The following is a 17,752-nucleotide window of genomic DNA, read 5'->3' as shown; positions in this document are numbered from 1 at the left end:
TTGAACCCTGCCGACTATAAGATTTTTTTGCAACATAGGAGACGTGATTTGAAAATGTTTAAGCCGGCAGTGTTGGGACTACGTCGACCCTGCCGACTATAATTTGGTCGGCACTGTGTTAATCTTCGACCATGCCGGTTTTTCTTTAGTCGGTGTTGTTTTTTATATCGACCCTGCCGATTATTGTAGTACATATCAACTAACTTGTGATGTTTTGTAGATTGCATTGGTACCGATGAGGACCAGCCTCAAGCTCACAATGTTAAGGGTCCTGATACTTCGACACATTATGCTAATGATTTGGAATGGAAGGGAAAAGACGATGCGGTCAATTGGATTGTTGAGAAAGCAAAAGAGAAGATGTGTGTTCTAGTGAAAAACACCCAACAAAGAGGTACGCGGTTTACTTGTGCCAACTTTTCCCTTACCCTTTTCCTATGATTTGGATCTTTTGATGTTACTTGTTGAATCTCTATTGCTACTTGATCTTTCAGAATCAACCATTTTTTGTAGAAAATCAAAATTGAAATTTTTGGTGGATTTTAGGTTGATGGAATAAGATGAAGGAAGGAGAAGAACAGGGGATTAAAGAAGATAGATTAGAAGAAGATTAAGTTTTTAATGGTGAGTTTGGATGTAGAATTTGAAAGGAGGAATTTATGAGTCTAGGGGATTTGGTAGAATTACATTTCCATTTGTATGTTTGGTTGCCCGAATCCTTGGAATCATGTTTCCTATGGGATTTAGTTTTCCAGCAAATCCTCCATATGGAGTCCGACCCCTCCCCCCTAAGATTTGCTGGGAAACTTATCAAGGGATTTATGGATCCACTTTCTTTTAACTCTAAATCCCATATATATATATATATATGCAATTTTAAGATTTGAGGGTGATGTCAAACGGTACAAAGACTTTAATATAAGAAAACTCTATAAATCCTAGGAATTTTAATTGAGTTACCAAACACAAAAGGAATTTACATGAATTCCAGAATTTGTAATCCCATGTGATTATAAATTCCTGTAAACTATGAATTCTGCAAACAAACTCACCATAAGTTTAGAGTTTAATTTTTAGGTTGATACTTGAAAAAATTTATTAATTTGAATCGCGTAAGTTTAGAGTTTAATTTTTAATTTCTGGTATAAATTTGTTTGAATTTCTCCTTGTTTAATCGGTAATCATCATCACAAATGTTATAGAAAGTTTGGAACTTACCATCTTTACCATGTGGGAAAACAAGCCATGGAGCAACCTTTGGTGATGGTGGAAGTCTGCGCTCACCTCTTCTGTGAAGCTCGGATTTCTCCATGGAAGCTGAAGAGATAGTGAGAAACCCTAGATTTTTGTAAATTTTTTAACTCTTATGAAGAAGAGAGCCAGTGTGAGTGCAAAACTAAGATTCTAAATGGTTCTTTCTTTCCCCTAATTTGGGTGTAATTTACCTTAGCAGCGCAATTTCCTAAAGTTTAACATTAGTGTCTCTCCGTAATCAGAACTAACGTAATGATTTGGTGTCTTTTCGAAAAAAACTTCAGAATTCGTTAGGTCTTCTCGGAACAGCGACGTTGTCTCGTCGTCCACGTGGCTTACTCGCATTGACGGAAATGTCAGTATTATGGTGGATCCTCGTCGTCATCAATATCATTCCTAAATCCGAATGTGGGATATATCGTCGCTCACCCGTACAAAGCCTTATCATGTGTACCGGTGGATCAAAACGAAGCAAGAGACTAGCAACCAAATTTTCCAAAATCAGAAATGTTATTATAAACCACCCCTTCTACTTCATTAGTTAATCATCACCCAATTTAACATAATTCTGAATATTTACCTTAGCAGCGCAATTTCCTCTATAAGCTCTCACAATCTCTTTTCAGCCTCAAGAATGGTGCAATAGAAGGGTTGGCCTGACTAACAATGAAATGATTGACATTAAACAATTCCTTGATCTGTATCATGGGTAAATCGCTTTACAAACTACCATTCCTCCACTTTCTAACAGTAAGGCTCGAAGGCTCATCGGGTCCTAGGTGTAAGGAGGATGATAAGGAACAATTTCACTACTTCTATCTCTGGCCATCAATTCTTGAGCCCTCGAACGACCCAGGAAACGCGCAAGAAGCAGTCATGACACTCCATTTAACAACATGGGGAGATGTTAAGTAGTTAAGACATCTGGGAGGCTCTACCCGTCATGTCGTAAGCCTCTTGAAACGTTAAATTACTGGTTAAAAATTCCTTAGCAACTTCCGGATATCATGAACAGCTTCTTGTGTCATGACCCTCTTATTAACAGTAAAATAACACTTTCAGGATACTCTTGGGGACCATTTGATATATACACCAGAGCTACCACAACCTACACAAGACATACACCAGGATTTCGTCAAACTGCTGCTACTGAAATCTAACACTCTTCCTCATCATCATCAAAAACCATGGTTACTACGGAACCTTAATCATTAGTAACATTATAAGGCAATTCTATACAACTTAGAGAAATTGAAAAAAAATCAAAGAAACCCTAGGGAAATCAGGAAAACTGTAACAAACCACAATCCTCAAACAAATTCCATAAAAAATAAATAAATCAAACTTACATTCCATTAGATTCCCCTTGTAAATCAACAACAGCTGAATACTAATCTTCCATTGAAGCTCTCTTTTCTGTTTTCGAATCAACAATCTTCTACATCACTCTGGGAATTCACATCCCTCTTTTAGACAATATTAATTAAGTTTTCTAGAAACAAAACCCCCCTCCGATCAAACATTTCCCGTCTTCCAAATCTGAGTAAGAGAAATCTCAGAGTTCCAAAATTTCACTTATCCCCTACCCGGGAGGAGAGTTAAAACAGACAGATACGAAGTTTAAAATTTTTTGGTGTGCTTTTATTTAGCTTACAAACATTTAGTCCCATATCGGCCAAAATAGATACCTGGATTTTGTATATATACCCCAAGATCGTACCAACTAACATCGGGTTAAGTGTACAGGCTCTGTAGTGTAACTTTGTAGCTCCCTCTTCGAGGAGATGGTGAGTGCTCTCGACGTAATCTGTCCTGCCATGCATGCGCAGGCCGCTGTAGCTTTTCCGGCTTGCTTGCTTCCCTGGTTTGGTTTTGGTGTTTTTTTTTTATTTCATTGCCTCTTAAGCTGCTTAGTGTTTTTTTGTCATTTTTTGTTGATTCCTCGTCGACAAGCACATGCATCTAAACTAATACCACTGGTCCTTTACTAGTTTTTTCAGTGTCAAATTTGTGGCATCCAAAAAGAAAAAGAAAAAACATGCTTCTGCTAGAGGAACCTACAACAGACGGGTTTAATTCCTTCGCGCTTCTTTAGAGAGGGTTGCGCAGTCTTTTGCAGAGACGGGTTTAACTCCTTCGCGCTTGTTGTTTGAATTGCCTCTCATTAGAGAAAGACATGACACGTACTAAAGTTTCAAACACGTACAAGCCTGGAGAAAAAAAATACACTATAAGGGTCACGTTTCTTCAGGATGCTTTCCATCAGCAGTCATCTGTCCTCCACCCGCCTGCAAGTTTAAAATTTCAAATTACAAATTCCAAGGAGATTATGACAGTTGAAATGCACGCCCCACTTTACCAATTCTAGAGAGCCCGTGTATAAGAGTATTTCAAATAACGGCAGTAGGTTGAATACCTTTGTGAGTCATTTTAGCAAACAGTTGAAAGGCTGTTTCAATCTCATCCTTGATACACAACACTTTAATCAGTGTATTGATAGTGACGGAATCAGGGTGATAAACTCTCTTTATAATCTATCCAAGCAAGCAAAACCCATGATCAACTTTTTCTAATTGACATAATGTACCATCTGAATAACATCCAATCAACAGAATAAGTATTTCAAACCATCATCAAGCTTTTAAAACTCTCCAGTTGTGTTTCTACTCTATTTAAACTTCTCACAATTATATGATGTTGCAGAAACGAATGATAATAACTGAAGATTAGTCTTGTGTGAAGCTGCGGTAATGTTGGACCCAGTTTCATTTTCTCGGTTACTTGAAATATTTGAGATAAACAGACAGAGTGAGAGTTTCTGTTGCTTAAAAAGAAAAGTGGAATGAGTTGTTTTTTCTTTAGAAAATGGTCTTTCTTGCGTATTCGAACTGGAATAAAAGAAGGCTTATAGTGTTGGCCGTTGGGTTGGTCAAATTTTAATTTAGCTTAATATATTTTGTCCCACACCGGGAAAATGAATACTTTTGTTTCGTTTATAAACCTCCAATGTTCAGACCTTGGTTGTGAACCGCATATACAGGAGCTGTGATGTTAGTTCATCCCCTGCCCGCGTGCCTGTTGCCGCAGCCAATCGAGTGTGCAGATCATGAACTTTTTTTTTATCCCTCATTTTGCAAGCACTTGCACCTATTTCTTTAGCTCATGATAATGCCTCAAGAAGAGCCCCGAACTTCAGTTTAGTTTTGATCTGCTGCTATTAAGGCTTTTTTGTTAACAGCTGTCATACACACAACGGTTTTACATCGTGAAATGCACATCTAGAGCAATGGACGGTCCCGATGCGCGTGCTTAGCATCGGGCAGAAATGGTCCCACCATTCCCTCTCACATGCAATGTTCCGGTGCGCCCGGTGGTGTAAAATCACGGTGTATTAATCATTTTTGTTTTGGTGATCCCCTCCAACTGTCAAACTTTTTCAGAAGCGAACCTTTTGTGCCGGTTGGCCTCCATTTCTGGGCAATGTGAACTTTCCCAGCTGTGATAAACCCACTTGAGTAACGTCATTAGCTGTAAATTCTAATGTCATTAGCTTCGTGTGCAGTCCTCTTTGAATGTCATGAATTTCTTATTCAAACTCCATCTGACATGTTCTCTTCATATGTAGTATCGCACTATGAACTGTCCAAATCCATGTCAAACCAGCGAATTTTATACGCGTGTGTTTTCAACAGACGGGTTGTGAGCATAACTGGTTTGGGACCTTTGAGTTGAGTTCTTTATGTAACTTCGAAACTTGCAACATCGAAACATTACCTATTGATGAGAACTCAAATAACACTTTGTAGTCAAATAGCAGGATAATTGGACAGGATGTAGGCCAAAGTATTTACAAAGTCTGCTGCTGGAAAGCCTCCAGGATATGTTAAAAGTTGCTTCTGTAATCTTAACAGCACAAGATGTTTTTCTTTAGTTTTGGTGGGGGTGCGCCAGGCCTTTGCAATAGTGCAACGCAAAGGCGACGTGCGATGAGAACTCCCCCATGAAAAAAATTAATTAATTTAATATACATATCAGATAAGAACGGATACTACACTTGATCTTAGCCAAAAGGCCGAGAAAGGTACGCTTATTCTCAGTTTAAGCTTCTGGTTTTATATTGTCTTGTTTCGATTCCTCTGCTCTAGATTAGTCTATGTGGGACTAAATATTTAGTTTGCTGCCACTATGTGCCGATGTTTTAGTATCTAACTGGCTTGATGGTAGGAACCTTATATTTTTCTATCCTCTCACAGCTTCATTGCAACATACTAAAATAAGAGTTGGCAACGAATATGTGCTTAGCCGTAAGCACAAAGCTTTAGTCGCCAAGATACAATTTTCTGCTTCCTTGATGCTCATTTATTGTGAGTAGTTGGCAAGCTAATACAGGTTGTGCTACATTTTTGATTTGTTTTCCTTTATAGTTAGCATTCCATTGAGGGTAACGGTCCCAATATTTGAATGATTTTTCATGACATTTTGAATGGGTTTAGATGTAATGGTTCTCATGAATGAAGCTTTCATGAAACTTTGGCTGTATGTTGAACGTCAATTGTATGAACTGCAACTGTTTGACAAAATATCCCAATGCAAACAATTGATTTGGGCATCTCAGTTGGTACCTTGATTTGTGTAGTGTGAAATCGAAGAAAATCGCAGTTGAATATCTTAATGGAGTGGTAACAAAGACTGGTTCTCAAACTCATTGATTCTTAGCAAACAGTTCAAGAAAGTATGAATTTGTGGTGTTTCTTTTAAGTTTAGCTCGAGTACTCTACTTCATAATCTTTTGGTTATTGTTTGATGTATGTCTCCTAATTTTACAAGCACTACTCTTAATTGGGTGCATTTCCTGAATGGGGTGTTCTTATGGAAACTACCGGTTATCCCCATGACAGTTTGTTTATCTGCTGCAAAATACTTCTTAATTTCTTACTTAACATAATGGTCACCACAGCAAGAGAATTTGACTGAAAAAAAAAACAAGAGAAAATTGTTAAACCAACCGTTTGTGTAAATGGGAATTTATGATTGAAGAATGTGTTGCAACAATGCGTCAAAACTTCTTTTTTTGGCGTATCAATACGTGTTGTATGGATACGTGTATCCAATACGACCAATACCAACTGTATAATCCTTTTTTTCAGTTAAAATACTAAAAGTTGGATAAGAAGCAACAGTTGTCCATATATTTCTTTAATACTAATAAAAGTTAGATATTTATCACCAGCTATCATCACCCCCTCCAGTCAATACTTATCCCAAACTTTCTCCTCCTCCTCTTAATCTCAACACTTATCTGATTACCTCTAACTCTTTCTGTTTTATCTCCTCCAAAACCAGTAGAATACCCAAACCCTATTTATCCCAGATACTGATATACAACTATGAGCAAGAAAAGAAAAGACGCAAATCTCAACACCCCCTTTGGAATTATGTTGAAAAACAAGGAAAAAGTGACGAAGGTGGTGGAAACAATAAAATCCAGTGCACAATATGTAACTATATATTCTTTGGTTCTTATACTCGGGTGAAAGCCCATCTTCTTCGTATAGAAGGACAAGGTGTTAAGATATGTGAGGGCCTAGATCCTGATAGTTTTGAGGGCATTCTGTATCGCCGTATTACCATTTTTTTGTTGGTGTATCCTAGTAACGTATTGGTATCCTGTATCGCATACCGTATCCGTATCGTTGCAACACAGATATTTAAAATGAAAAGCTTAATTTTAATTGGAAAGTAATGGCTGTAATATAAGTTTTTTTTTGTTCTTAAATTTTCTTCCACTGAAGTGAAATTCTGGTTCTTCTTTTTCTTATCTCATCAGTAGAAAGATAGAAAAAGACTGAAGGGAGGAGCTTGAAAATATATTTGGTGGATCTCCTCTATTGATAGGTACTCCATTCATTTTCTAATCCTCGTAGTTTTTTTGAGATGATGATTAGATACTGATACAGCCTGTTTTGATTAGTGTCTTTTTATTTTTTGTTTTTAAGCAGTTTGGGAGAAATTGGGTCTCATTGAATCTTCATGTCTTTTAAAATACTGCCATCATTGGAATTATACACACTTCCTTATATGCTTGCAGATCTATCAAAACAAGAAATTATTTTATGCAATTTTTGAAAATTTTATGTAATTGAAACAAATTTTTCATGAGGGTAAATGTAGTTTTAGGTTGCTGACCCTCATCATGTGCTAGTTGAGTGTGAGTTGCTTGAGTGAATCTTTGTACCTCGTTAGTCGACAACTTAACTGTTTGCCTTTGCCATGTTTTATTTGCTTGCTTGTCTTTGACAATGATACATCGTTTGTCAAAGCCTTAGTCAGGGCTGTAGTTATGTTTCTGTATGCTCTTATTTTGGACTTAGATTTTGCAGAAGTTGTATGAGGCGTTTCTCTTTTATTTCTAATTCACGGGAAAAATATGGAAGAACAATGATCCGCATCTTACTTAATTAGTAGTGAATAAACCGATGCAGAATTATTCAACTTAGCTTACTTCGTTTGCATTAAATCCTGCTATATGATCATGTTTAGTTCCTTGGAGATTTTGATGTGTCAGCTTTAGGATCCAACTGCAGGTTACACCAAACTCTGGAAATATGTGAACTTTAGACATAAATTAAACATCAGATGCAGGCTGACAAGGAATGGAGGACGGGTCCTTTCTCTATACCGTCAGATGCTAAGAAGCCTCGATTCTCCAAAACTTCCCATGAACTTAGCAACAAGATTGGCCAAGAAAGCAGAGGCTCGTGCTATCTTCATGCTAGGGGCAGAAGAGGAATCCCTTCACAACATTGAGGGACTCATTGATACTGGAGAGTACGCTCTTTCCCGCTTAAGAAAAGGGGAAATCCCTAAATACATCCAATGAGTGCACCATTGGTTACCGAGCCTCTCCCAAATTATGCTATACATTGTTTGTTGGTTTTCGATAGATTTTACTCTGTCCTCAAGTTTCGTTTGTTTATGTCAATGCTGTACAAGAAAAAGGAGACCTAAACACGACCAGGACTAGTCCATATTGAAGGAATATAAAATTTAGCTTCAAGTTTTGTAGGGCTTTACCCTTGATTAGAGGGAGCCCTTCCAGAAATTCTCGACGGCCCTAGGAGACCCAAGGCCGAGGAGGGGGTTTGGAAATAGTTTTCAACCAGCAATTGACGCGCCTCGGTTATTACCTCATTAGCTGCGTCATTGCCCCAAGCGCAAAGATGAGTTTTAAGGCTTGCATCAACTGCTTTTTATGATACCTTGATTCATATCCCTAACTCAGACTTGAATAATGTGGGACTAAATTTTTAATTTTTTTAATCTCATTTCCTAAAACAGCCAAGCAACTAAATTTTTAATTTTTCAAAAACGAAGAAGATGTGAAATTAAAACATGTCTGAATATGTGGGGAAGGTTTTTCAATAGAATTATCTCATCTGAAAATGGGTGGGTTCTAAGTATACTTCATGTATCTAAGTTGCCGTTGGTTTATAGTTGCTTTGTTTCTGTGTCTAAGTTGCAGGTAGTTGAACTCAATGGAGATTTCAGAGTCGGAGGAGATAATAGTATTGGAGTTGGATGTGATGCTGGAGCATTATATATTCTCCCCATAAAATGGACACTTTGGGAATAGAACTCTAGCCTCTGGTGTATTAAAACAACATTTAGATAAACGCCCAAGAGCTAATATAAGATATCTGTTACTCAGACCTTGTCAGATTTTTGTGCATTGAACCACTCTATAAAATGTACCCATTTTGCTTCTGATGTAAGAGGAATGATGCTCTGCAAAGCTTCTAAAATGTACCAATTCTGCTTCTAAAACAAATATACCAGCCATAATAGGATCCTGTTGAAACACTTGTCAGCTCAGCAGGAGCAGCTTCTGATGCATTTGCAAAGTTTAGCTTTAAGATTTGGCAGGGGCCGCGCGGACGCGTACCCCCTCAGAAACAAATTATGACGTAGACTCTCCCTCGTGGGGAGATCTTAGGCGAGCACCCCTCCTGAATGTGCAATGGAGGTCACTAGCCTAGGCCATGGACCTTGATGATCATCCATAGACCCCGTCCAGGTAAGTATGTTTTTACATTCTACTTCTCTTCTGTTTATAGTCCATCGTTTCCCGTCTCCTTTTAACACAAGTAATGTGGGACTAACAGTTTTTTCAATGTAGTTTTTTGCATGTTGCCCTCCCTGCGCACCAATTGAAATGGTGCATTCTTGTTATCATTATAATCAAATTGCAATGCGGTCACCAGCTCTTAGTGTGTGAAACGGTACTCAATTAAGGATATGAGGCTCAAATCTCGTTCCAACACTCACGTTCTTTGTGTTTTCCGTTCATTAAAAGCTCATAAGAAGCTAGAATCAATTCTCCAGTTTCAGCTTGAGTGTCAATTAAGGATATGCCAAATAATGTATTTAGCTTGCCTATGCTCAACTTGCAATAGCGTTTCTCTTGTTTCCTCAAACAAACATCTGAGCTGAAACCTTGAAGTTTCCTTGTCATTGGATTTTTCCAAATGTAACTTTAGCTTTCCTCACCATCAACTTAGTACTTAATAGAATTCCGTGTTGCTCTCTTCAGTAAAGATTAGAGAACTAGAAACTTCTTTCGTTTTTGCATGACAGGGAAAAACTAGAAACTTCTGGTAGAGCTTATTAACATAAAACTTGCCATCAAGGATATTTTCCAAAACTATTCTCCTAGAATCTTAGTATTAGAAGGTATCCTAGGTGTGTATGGCAATAGATTCTTGTCTGCAGAAGAGTCTCAAAAGTCAAGAGTGTTCTGGGCAAAAAATTCTAAAACGATGCAGCTTGAACTGGCATACTCATGTGTGAACTTTCCCACATGAGTCCACCACCACCAAATTAGCTGAAAGAGGTTCGAAGGGGAGCACCAACTGAAGCTTGCTTTTGGTAGAAAATGACAACACACTTCATAACAGATAGAGTAGTGCTCCAAAAACGGAGATAGGTCGTATCTAGCATGTGTTTATGCAGAAGATGCAGCAATTGGCCAAAGTTTGGTCTCTCCTTGCACGCATATGGATTTGCAGATTAGTCTACCACAAAGTACGTTCAAAGCCAATGATCCAAACTGCAGCATGGTAAGAGCAAACACTTGATAAATAGTGGTGATGTAATGCACCTTGGTCCTAGTGGTGGTGCAGCATTGAAATCTTTCGTTAAGGTAGAACCCAAAAGAAAGAGACTGCAGAAATCTGAAATGGTTAAGCTGTGGATCCTACACGTTGGGGATGTAGCTCAGATGGTAGAGCGCTCGCTTAGCATGCGAGAGGTATGGGGATCGATGCCCCACTTCTCCATTTTTTTTCTTTTTTTTTTTGGAATCCTAAAATGATTTTCAGATCAGGAATGGGATTCTTATGATTTCTCTCTTTCACACAAGATAAACTTTTCATGTCAGATTGTTGTATTACATCCTTTACTACCTCCGGGGAGCCAGACACACTATCTAACATTGTCTTTTGTGTCTCCTTTAGCCATTTCTGCGTCTACAAAATAACATGATGTTTCAATTGAATGTTCCGAGTCCCAGAAAACATTGAGAGACAGCAAATCTAATTCATGCCTTGGTATGAATTGTTGTGCCTTCTTGTATGATCACCCCGAATGAATCGTTATCTTGACATTGTTTCTGAGAAGCTTCGGAGAAAACGGACCATATCAGTCGGCAATTCCTCAAGTAGAGCTTCAAGTAAGGCCTTTCTGTGCACTCCTAATTCCATCCACTCCTAGTATCCTTCATCAGTTGCTAGTTGAACATAATATGAGCATCTGTTATTTAAGTGTTCGGTGTTTCTGCAGGTGGTTCCATCTTTTTGCCAGATTAAGTGCAGAGGAACCATACAATATGCTGCCTGAACTAGCAGAAGTTAGCCAAGTCCAGGAGACTAAATGGTGCAGAGGAACCATACACAGTGCTGACTGAACTGGCAGAGCTTACCAAGGCTGGAGACGACAAAGTTTGGAGTTCAATATTGTTGGGTTCCTCTTAGAAAGAGAAACCCTCCAAAAATAGGCGTATGCCGCTTATAAACGGCAAGCACACGGTATTCTTTAGTAAAAGGCGAAAGAATAGTTCGCTTTGTGCTTACCGCACGGCTGCGTGAATTAATAGCTACAGTCAAGTGCTTATTTTATACAAAGCATTTCGAGTAGAGGTGTGCTTCCTAGCCTCTGTGGGACTAATCATTCTAAAGTTATTAGATAGTCCAGATTTATTTCTAGGATTTTATCCAAAGGAAGGATAGTGGGATTCAAAACTTATAGATTGTACTCATTCCGCTTCTAAAGGAGATGGAAAGGAAAGGTTACCTTCCTAATTGATGTTAACGCGTAATGACAATAGATGGGATCATCCAGAATGGCGTCACATATGATAAATTGGATAGGGGTTTGTGCTCAGAAGCTAAGGACTGTAGATGAGTCAAAAATAAAGATATGGTAGAAGAAGGCCAGAAATTAAAAAAAATATATTATTCTTACCGTCGGTATCAAGTCTCCAGTAGAGTTTGATATTTCAAAATCAAGATTGGCGTTCAATACAACCAAATCTTACAAAAATCTGCCAATAGTTATCTTAGCTTCCTTTGTTTAGTCCAATCTGTTGGTCAATCTTCGTCAGGTAGGAGGAAGAACATCTACACGCTATATCAGGTGCTTGGTCCCTTTATTCATTGGAAACTGGCTCGGCTAGACTCGACTGAATGGAAGAGGAGTGGAGAGAAAGCAACTAGAAGTAAGTGATTTTTTTCTGTTCACGGACTGCAATAAAATCTGTAATGCAAGATCAATAATGGTTCACTCATTTACCAACACAGTTTATTTCTGGTGGTCATTCTACTTATCCTGACAAGAAGCTCCAACTACAGCTATTCCCTCTCTTGCACTGGTGCTTTTCAACGGACCAAGGGGAGCAAGTATCTACAGTCCACTGAAGCTCAAAAATGGTTTGCTATAGAGTTGAGCATTCCTCCGAACAAGATAGCCTAAAATTTTAGTTTTAATGGATTGGTGGGGGTGCGCCAGGCCTTTGCAATAGTGCAACGCAAGGGCGACGCATGAGAACCCCAGCAGTAAGCTACTGTGATGGGAACTCCCCCATGAAAAAAATTAATTTAATATCGTGTGAGCCGATGGCTCACATATCAGATATTAAACTGATAAGAACAGATACTACACTTGATCTTAGCCAAAAGGCCGAGAAAGGTATGCTTGTTCTCAGTTTAAGCTTCTGGTTTTATATTCTCTTGTTTCCATTCCTCGGCTTTAACTAGTCTATGTGGGACTAAATCTCTGGTTTGCTGCCGCTAGGTGCCGATGTTTTCGTATCCAACTGGCTTGATTGATGGTAGTAGGAAACCTTATAATTTTCTATCTTCTCACAGCTTCATTGGAACGTACCAAAATAAGAGTTGGCAACGGATATGTGCTTAGCGGTAAGCACAAAGCTTGAGACAGCTTAAGTTTATGACCTCAGGCCTCAAGGAGGAAACAAAGCTTTTAACTAATTCTCAGAAGCTTTTAACTAATTTATTCAACAGACTGGGTTGTGAGCATAATTGGTTTTGGTTGAATTCTTTATGTAAACTTCGAAACTTGCAACAACAAGGATTGGCTCAAGATTTTTATTAGAAACTGAGAAATTTGAAACCAAGGTTTCAGGCTGAGTTTGGGTAGTGCCTTTACAAACACAAGTTATCTGCGAAAGAAAAGAATTTAGCTATTGTTAAATGTTCTCAATCACCATATTCTTCTGTACACCACAAAATTCCACGGAAGGAACTCTTTAAGAGACCTTCACCGCTCCTAGACTCTGAGATAACCTTCACCGCCCCTGTAAAGTAAGTATATAAGAAAGGAAATTAAACCTAATACAGAATTGACAAATTAGCTATTGATCAAAAGTTTCGTATGCTTTACTTGAACACTGTGAAGTGATAGTCCTAGAGAATGGTAGAAGATTAATGTTCAAGTCATAAAGAGTATGAATGCATGAATCCTAGCTAGATGAATATCACAGCCAACAGAGCATTTTGATAATAGAAACAAAGCTAAGAAATAAATCAGTAATCATGGAAAACGTAGAAAGGCTAATTAGAATTATGATCCTAGGGGATTAAATCAGCATTTCCCTTGTATGATCGCCTGGTTCTTTAGAGTTGTCTTTTCACTAGTGAAATTCTAGTTTAGCGAATGGGGAAATTAGGGGGAGACCCAAAAAAAAAATATTATCATTGTCAGGCCCATAATTAATTTTGGGTACCGTGACACCCATAATTATTTCTTTGACACCCATAATTATATGAAATTATTAAGAATCAATACATAACTCGTTATGCATACTATTTTTTCAGACATAACTTATGCAGCCTAATTTTTCAGGAGTATAATTGGAAGCGCAACTTGGATATAACATATATAAAAATCCGCGCCTTGGAATTTTACAGATTTTATACCGTTGACAATCTTTTTAAGAGAGCTACGCAACGAGTACAAACAAGAATATCCAATTTTTGTTTTTCACGAAAAAATCGGAGATGATCATCAATTTAGGAAAATTTTTCGAAAACTTGATACATAACTATTATGCAGCCACCAAAAAGGATGAATAACACATTCTGCAGACGCATAACGAATTATGCTACCATTTTCTCCACTGCATAACAAATTATGCATTTGGATAATAAAAGTATGCATCTATAACAAGTTATGTAACCATTGTTTTGGTTGATTTTAGTGCGTCCATAAAAAAATTGATGCATAATGCAGTATGCATCCCATATTTACGGATGCATATCAGGTTATGCATCTATTTTCTCGATGCATAAAAGATTGTGCAACAATTTTCTCGATGCATAATGCATTATGCAGTCATATTTTCGGATGCATAACAGGTCATGCATCTATTTTCACGACTGCATAACATGTTATGTAGATATTATCGTAGGTGCATGACAAGTTATGCAGCCTTACTTTTTTTTGGTTTCAATACTAAGAAAAAAGTAGCTGCACAACATGTTATGCAACCGTTTTCTGGACTGCATACCAAATTATGCAAAAAAAAAAAACTGCAGAACGTGTTACGCAACCATCCGTGAATGCATAACAAGTTATGCAACAAATTTTGTAGATGCATAACCTGCTATGCATCACTATTCGCATCTCCATTTTCGCAATACTGCACACAATACATCCAACCAACACCAATTGCACACTGCATCAACCAACCGTTTTCTGGACTGCATAACGTATCATGAGAAATATAAACAAGAAACACCAAGAACAGTACCATGTTTATTTATCTGTTGTGAAGTTTAGCAGCAGCAATAGCTAGCACACTGACCTTTTGTTTTAGGCTCTAGAACACTAGAAACTGAGAAGCATGAACTCCAAACGACACAAGATGGCCTCAGAAACCCAACCAAAAAGTAGTAACCAACCATCATCACCAGTAGTTTCTCCTTATACACCAACTTAGATTAAAAGCACTGCCGGTGGACAATGGATGGACCATATTCATCGTACCCACCATTGGAGATCCACATCTGCAAACACATTCGAACAAAATTGCAACATGAGTATGTTAAGGCTTTCTTTCACAGTGGGACAAGAGTAAACAATAAATTGTTTTACAATTAAAACGCCACGGCTTGCACTGCACATTAAGATAAGGACACACTAGCAGCATAGTAAAACACCGAAATGAAACGATGCTTGAAATTATATACCATTTCAAATAGAGAAATGTAAAGAGGACTGACCTCCTAACCCAAGTGAGAATACAATTTGGGCATACAACTTGCAGGGGCACTTGAAAGACTCGATAACTCAAGTGAGAACAACCATGATTACTTTTTCGCTTTCCATATCAAGACTGATCACCATAAATAAACATTTTCTCCAGAGTTCTGGCATTTTCAAATTAATTTCGCTCATCTAATCTCCCTTTGTTAGCCAGCAAAGTTTTTAAAGCTAACTGACTTGAGGCGTAGAAAAACACATCTGGCAGCCACCGTATCAATCTTCAAGCATTGTTTCCATTGTCATTGTTGTTTTCACCCTTACCAGTGCCAGAGGGAAGATGTATTGTCTTCAGTATCACCGTTGCCTTCACCTTCATCATTATCCTCGCTGTCAGCCTCATCATCGGATAACTGAAATACCTAAAATTAGGAAAAACGGATAAATAGGCGTCAAAAGAAAAATCACGGCACATTTATAAATAGTTAGCAAATAAAAACATCCAGAAAATGAGTAACTGGGATCAGCACCCAGTAAAGTTAATCTATATATCTCCCACAAGCAATTGATTTGGTTTGATGGTGATACATGATACATCACCCAACCACATAAATACCATGTACAGAATATAGTATGGGTAATTGAAAGTAATACTGTAACAGATATTACTTCCTATTATGCTATTACAGCATCAGGGTTAAATTAACAATGGGACAGAAAGCCGGATCAGGGTTCAGCATAAGTACCCAGAATACTGCGATCAAGCACAAAGAGAGAATAAGAAGGCCAAAAAGGATAGTTGTTCAACAGAGTCAGCTCACCAGGCTGAGTTGGAACCAGTGCACATCAACTCGTTATCCTTCCACTGTCAAGAGAGGGAAGTGTTCGCTGCTCTGTGAAGCCAGCCTGACACGGTGCCCTCCGCTTTAGTGATCGGACAACCCCAGGCATACGCCAGGATCGTGAAACCAACTCCCAACTTGGAAAGGGCAAGTCAATAAATTGTGCACAGGAGCCTACCGAGTGAAGAATCAAACTCAGCGTCCAACTATCTTAATGTCCCCGCTTGGGTTACAAGCTCGACACTTCTCTTTAGTCTAAAGTCTAAATTAGTCTAGAAGGTATGTAATCTTATCTACAAGTTCTAGGAAATCATGATCGGGATGATTTCGTAATAACGTGTTTAATCACCGTTTTTCCTCCTTCGACATGTGTCCACCCCGTCTCATGAAACGAGGCACTTCTCTTTTATATTCTCCCAGTACTTCTAGAGACAGAAACCAATGTCAAAAACCCTAAAAGAAAATCTCTCCATCTCCTCTTACAGTTTTTCAATTCAGACTTTGTTAAGATTGTGATTTTTCCATGCAAGTGATCGATTTTGGTTTTTTTTTCACTTTGGTTACCCAGTATCGGCAAGGTCGACGCTTGTTGATCATGCCGACTATTAGCGCCGACGTGTCCTTCATTGCATAATGCTACGACTTCTCATGAGCAATGTTTAGTCGGCAAGGTCGAAAATTTGAACCCTGCCGACTATAAGATTTTTTTGCAACATAGGAGACGTGATTTGAAAATGTTTAAGCCGGCAGTGTTGGGACTACGTCGACCCTGCCGACTATAGTTTGGTCGGCACTGTGTTAATCTTCGACCATGCCGGTTTTTCTTTAGTCGGTGTTGTTTCTTATATCGACCCTGCCGATTATTGTAGTACATATCAACTAACTTGTGATGTTTTGTAGATTGCATTGGTACCGATGAGGACCAGCCTCAAGCTCACAATGTTAGGGGTCCTGATACTTCCGCACATTATGCTAATGATTTGGAATGGAAGGAAAAAGACGATGCGGTCAATTGGATTGTTGAGAAAGCAAAAGAGAAGATGTGCGTTCTAGTGAAAAACACCCAACAAAGAGGTACGCGGTTTGAAATGGTATGCGAGTGTAGTGGGTCGCCGGATGCAAGTCACGAGAGAAAGGGTTATGTGTATGATAAGAAGACGACTAGGGTGTACAAGACGAAGTCAAATAAGTGTGGATGCGCATTCAAGAAGGATGCCGGCTATTAACTCAAAAGAATCAAGTTTCTGTGATATAAAGCCGAAACGGTACAAGTCTAAGAAAACGCCGACTAAAGAAAAGTCGGCACGGTTGGTTATTGAATACCTTGCCGGCCCTGGCTATGTTTCACAATCGCCATGGCTGTTATGAAAAGCCGGCATGATCTTCATGTTACGACCCTGACGACTATAATTAAAATCCTAAGGCCGGCATCCTATTTTTCAAAAAACCTTGCCGAATAAAGACCCTGAAAATCATCATTTTCGATTTCTAATCTAATATAACAATCAAAAAACACAAAATAATAATGGGTTTGAGTTTAGAAATCACTTACAGTCTTCTTTTCGCCGGTAGAGGTTTCTATTCAGCATCTTCAGGGATTGCATTCTTGGGTTTACTTGTTCCAACTTTTCCCTTACCCTTTTCCTCTGATTTGGATATTTTGATGTTACCTGTTGAATCTCTATTGCTACTTGATCGTTCAGAATCAACCATTTTTTATAGAAAATCAAAATTGAAATTTTTGGTTGATGGAATAAGATGAAGGAAGGAGAAGAGCAGGGGATTAAAGAAGATAGATTAGAAGAATATTAAGTTTTTAAGTTTAGAGTTTAATTTTTAGGTTAATTAGTGCAGGGGTACTAAAGTAACTTCACCCATGT

General features: G+C 38.4%; 5 non-coding genes and 1 pseudogene across 5 annotated transcripts; 1 reads left to right on the top strand and 5 right to left on the bottom strand.

Annotated features, from left to right (window-relative positions):
* Window positions 1–5,191: 5,191 nt before the first annotated feature.
* LOC113354747 lies at window positions 5,192–5,339 on the bottom strand (annotated as a pseudogene).
* A 2,981-nt stretch (window positions 5,340–8,320) lies between these two features.
* On the bottom strand, window positions 8,321–8,476 carry LOC113354804. Its single transcript, XR_003362018.1, has one exon. It is a non-coding gene; the product is annotated as a U4 spliceosomal RNA (small nuclear RNA).
* A 697-nt stretch (window positions 8,477–9,173) lies between these two features.
* Window positions 9,174–9,336, bottom strand: LOC113354634. Its single transcript, XR_003361973.1, has one exon. It is a non-coding gene; the product is annotated as a U1 spliceosomal RNA (small nuclear RNA).
* A 1,180-nt stretch (window positions 9,337–10,516) lies between these two features.
* TRNAA-AGC lies at window positions 10,517–10,589 on the top strand. The gene has a single exon. It is a non-coding gene; the product is annotated as a tRNA-Ala (tRNA).
* A 682-nt stretch (window positions 10,590–11,271) lies between these two features.
* On the bottom strand, window positions 11,272–11,391 carry LOC113354838. The gene has a single exon (XR_003362047.1). It is a non-coding gene; the product is annotated as a U5 spliceosomal RNA (small nuclear RNA).
* Window positions 11,392–12,301: 910 nt separating this feature from the next.
* Window positions 12,302–12,499, bottom strand: LOC113354712. The gene has a single exon (XR_003361981.1). It is a non-coding gene; the product is annotated as a U2 spliceosomal RNA (small nuclear RNA).
* Window positions 12,500–17,752: the final 5,253 nt, after the last annotated feature.

This window comes from Papaver somniferum, chromosome 2, assembly GCF_003573695.1.
Source record: "Papaver somniferum cultivar HN1 chromosome 2, ASM357369v1, whole genome shotgun sequence".
Lineage (NCBI taxonomy): Eukaryota > Viridiplantae > Streptophyta > Magnoliopsida > Ranunculales > Papaveraceae > Papaver > Papaver somniferum.
Note: the sequence above shows the minus strand (reverse complement) of the source record. Positions and strands in the feature narration are given on the sequence as shown.